We start from the raw sequence: 4,908 nt of genomic DNA on the forward strand, positions 1-4,908 counted from the left end.
TAGTTGAAACTCAAACACAGTTTTTCACATCTCAGAAACAAACCAATGAACAAAATGCTCAAGCATTTAGAAATCAACAAGCTTCTATTCAAAATCTGGAACAAGAAGTAAGTAACCTAGCAAGGTTAATAGGTGAAAGAAAACCGGGAAGTCTACCTAGTGATACAAACGCTAACCCCCGGAATGAAACAGCTAAAGCCATTACCACAAGAAGTGGTACAACACTTAAACCACCTGAAATACCTGTAACTTCTGATGAAGCCATTCCTACTCCACAAGAACCACAACCTGATCAAGATAAGGAAAAAGAACCGGTAGTTGAAAAGATTAATGAAGATAACAAAGCTAAGGCTAAACCTTATGTTAAACCATATCAACCACCACTTCCTTATCCAAGTAAAATGAAGAAAGAAAAACTTGAAGCCGAGCAATCCAAATTCTTGGATATGTTTAAACAGATAAATGTAAATCTTCCTTTCATTGATGTGATTTCAGGAATGCCTAGATATGCTAAATTCTTGAAAGATCTAATCTCAAATAGAAAGAAAATGGAAGAACTCTCGGCTGTTACTATGAATGCTAATTGTTCAGCAGTGCTGTTGAATAAGATACCAGAAAAACTATCTGATCCAGGAAGTTTCACAATTCCATGTTTTCTGGGTAGTCTTAATTCAATAGAAGCATTGGCAGACTTAGGTGCTAGTATAAATTTAATGCCGTATTCACTATACGCTAAACTAGACCTTGGAGAATTGAAACCAACCAGAATAAGCATACAACTAGCCGATAGATCAATAAAATATCCTAGAGGGATAATGGAGAACATGCTAGTTAAAGTTGGTACTTTAGTATTTCCAGTAGATTTTGTTGTTCTGGACATGGAAGAAGATTCTCAAGTTCCTCTCATATTAGGAAGACCATTCTTAAACACGGCTAAAGCAATGATAGACGTGTTCGGTAAGAAACTGACCCTAAGTATAGAGGATGAGAGTGTTACCTTTTCAGTTGATAGAGCAATGCAACAACCACAATCTGCAGATGATACATGTTATTATATTCAAACTATAGATGCACATGCAGAATTATTAGAAGAATTTTCAGAATTACAAGGAACAGGAGAATGCTCTTTAGGAGAAGGTAATGAACCAATTGATGAAGCTGAAATGTTAGCTACACTTATAGCTAATGGATATGAACCAACAACAAAAGAAATTCAAATGCTAAAAGAAGAAGACAGATATCGATATAAATCATCGATAGAAGAACCTCCGAAATTAGAGTTAAAGCCACTTCCAAACCATTTGGAATACGCTTATTTACATGGTGAATCTGAATTACCTGTAATAATATCATCTTCTCTTACTGAAAATGAGAAATCACAACTCATTTCTGTGTTGAAAGCTCATAAACCAGCCATTGCATGGAAGATTCATGATATTAAAGGAATAAGTCCTTCGTATTGCACACATAAAATCCTTATGGAAGAAGGTCATAAAACGTATGTGCAACGCCAACGAAGACTAAATCCTAATATGCAAGATGTAGTTAAGAAAGAGATTATTAAACTGCTAGATGCAGGTTTAATTTATCCAATCTCTGATAGTCCATGGGTAAGCCCAGTTCAATGCGCGCCTAAGAAGGGTGGCATGACTGTCATTACAAATGAGAAAAATGAGCTTATTCCTACTAGAACTGTAACAGGATGGCGTGTGTATATTAATTATAGAAAATTAAATGACGCCACCAGAAAAGATCACTTTCCCTTACCTTTTATTGATCAAATGTTGGAAAGATTAGCCGGAAATAGTTACTATTGTTTTCTAGATGGATTTTCCGGATATTTTCAAATTCCAATAGCACCCGAAGATCAAGAGAAAACCACATTCACGTGCCCTTATGGTACTTTTGCTTACAAACGCATGCCATTTGGACTTTGCAACGCCCCTGCAACCTTTCAAAGGTGCATGATGGCAATTTTTCACGACATGATAGAAGAATGCATGGAAGTTTTCATGGATGACTTTTCAGTCTTCGGTGATACATTTGAATCATGTCTAGCTAATCTTGAACGAATGCTTCTTAGATGCGAACAATCAAATCTAGTACTTAATTGGGAGAAATGCCATTTCATGGTTAACGAAGGCATCGTTCTTGGACATAAAATTTCAAAAGAAGGAATTGAGGTGGATAGAGCTAAAGTAGATGTAATTGCTAAACTTCCACATCCCACCTATGTTAGAGGAGTTAGGAGTTTTCTAGGGCATGCCGGTTTTTACCGACGTTTCATAAAAGATTTTTCTAAAATTGCCACTCCTATGAATAAACTCCTAGAAAAGGATGCTCCATTCATCTTTTCAGATGAGTGTATCAAATCTTTTAATATTCTTAAAGAGAAACTCACTAATGCACCGATCATGATAACACCAAATTGGAATCTACCATTTGAACTAATGTGCGATGCAAGTGATTTTGCAATGGGAGCCGTTTTAGGACAAAGGATTGAAAAACGATTTCAACCTATATATTATGCTAGTAAGACGTTACAAGGAGCACAAACGAACTATACAACTACTGAAAAAGAACTCCTTGCTATTGTCTTTGCTTTTGACAAATTTCGATCATATCTCGTTCTAGCAAAAACAATAGTCTATACCGATCATTCTGCTCTTAGATACCTATTTTCGAAACAAGATGCCAAACCACGATTAATTCGTTGGATCTTACTCTTACAAGAGTTTGATATTGAAATCCGAGATAAAAGAGGAGCAGAAAATCTCGCCGCTGATCATCTTTCTCGTCTTGAAAATCCCGAATTAGAAGTTCTAAATGAATCAGCCATACAAGACAACTTTCCTGATGAATATCTCTTGAAGATAGATTATAAAGAAATCCCATGGTTTGCAGACTATGCAAACTACTTGGTTTGTGGATTCCTTGAAAAAGGATTATCGTACCAAAGACGAAAGAAATTCTTCAGTGATATAAAACACTATTTCTGGGAAGATCCACATCTGTTTAAAAGTTGTCCCGATGGAATAATACGCCGATGTGTATTTGGAGATGAAGCTAGTAAAATATTAAACCATTGTCACACAGGACCAACAGGAGGGCATTATGGGCCTCAACTAACAGCAAGAAAAGTTTATGAAGCTGGATTCTATTGGCCTACAATTTACAAAGACGCACACCTTCTTTGCAAATCCTGTGATGCATGTCAAAGGGCCGGAAAAATAAGTCAACGTGATGAAATGCCACAAAATGTCATCCAAGTATGTGAAGTATTTGACATTTGGGGTATTGACTTTATGGGTCCATTTCCAAAATCTCATAATAATCTATATATACTCGTAGCCATTGATTATGTATCTAAATGGGCGGAAGCACAAGCTCTCCCAACTAACGATGCACGAGTTGTAGTCAACTTTTTAAAACGTCTTTTTGCAAGGTTTGGAACACCGAAAGCTTTAATAAGTGATCGGGGTACTCATTTCTGTAATAATCAACTTGAGAAAGTTCTTAAAAGATATGGAGTAACTCATAAAATCTCCACCGCATATCATCCACAAACAAGTGGACAAGTTGAAAATACCAACCGAGCTTTAAAACGTATTCTAGAGAAAACCGTAGGATCAAATCCGAAGGAATGGTCCATTAAATTGGAGGATGCACTCTGGGCTTTTAGAACAGCCTACAAAACTCCAATTGGAACCACACCTTTTAGACTTGTTTATGGAAAAGCATGTCATCTTCCAGTAGAAATTGAACACAAAGCATTTTGGGCTTTGAAGACATGTAATCTTGATTTACATGAAGCCGGACGTCTACGATTAAGTCAACTAAACGAATTAGAAGAATTAAGAAATGAAGCATACGATAATTCGTTAATCTATAAAGAAAGAATGAAGAAATGGCATGATAAAAGAATCAGAAGTTCAAAAGAATTTAAAGAAGGAGACAGAGTTCTTCTTTTTAATTCACGATTCAAGCTATTTTCGGGAAAATTGAAATCAAGATGGTCTGGACCATTCATAGTCAAAAGAGTTTTCCCATACGGAACGATAGAATTGATAAATTCAAATGGGATTGAATTTAAAGTTAATGGTCACAGAGTTAAACATTACATACATGGTCCGATAGAAGTCGACAACGAAGTTAATCACAATTTCGACACCACAGCTAACTAAGTGTGGGGAGAATCAAGTCTTTAAAAAATAATATGTATTTCTGTTAGAGTTAGATTGTCTGTTTTCGTGTAGTTCTCGAAAATGGAACCCGAATGGTCTTTCCCTAGCAGACCCTAAAGAACTAGTCTTCTCCCCCCATTCTGAATTTTTATTTTTTTTAGGTTTTTACGAAATGAAGACTGCCTGTGAACTAAACCATGGTCTAATGCTGCACGCTTTGATCACTAAATGTAATAATGACATACTACCGAGTGAATTAGTATCAGTAATCAGAGAAAGAATGGACGGAGTTAGAAAAGAATCCAGATGCGAAAATAATAAGTTACAATTTGGTAAAGGAAAATCAAAATCCGCAGCGAAAAGAAGAGCACGACACCTAGAAAGATGTCACAAATGTGGAAAATGGTCACATGGAGGTAAATGTTCAAATAATCAAACCTATTCAAATACCGAATTTGTTACTTTATGCAGAGACGGACCGTTCATATGTTTAGAAGAAAAGACACTGAATGCTCGAGGTTACGCCTATGTAGCCATGGAAAACCAATTAAACCGACTATCTTATGAATGGGATAGATCATATAACTAAGAAATGTATTTCACAGGTATGTCTGTACAGTTTTTATTTTTATTTTTAATCTTTTGATAATAAACGCTAATTTGTTCGCTAAAAAGTATTAAATTGGTATTGAATAAAATTAGGTTTGGCGACCGAAATTATTGA

The sequence above is a fragment of the Rutidosis leptorrhynchoides genome, chromosome 9, assembly GCF_046630445.1.
Source record: "Rutidosis leptorrhynchoides isolate AG116_Rl617_1_P2 chromosome 9, CSIRO_AGI_Rlap_v1, whole genome shotgun sequence".
Taxonomy (NCBI): Eukaryota; Viridiplantae; Streptophyta; class Magnoliopsida; order Asterales; family Asteraceae; genus Rutidosis; species Rutidosis leptorrhynchoides.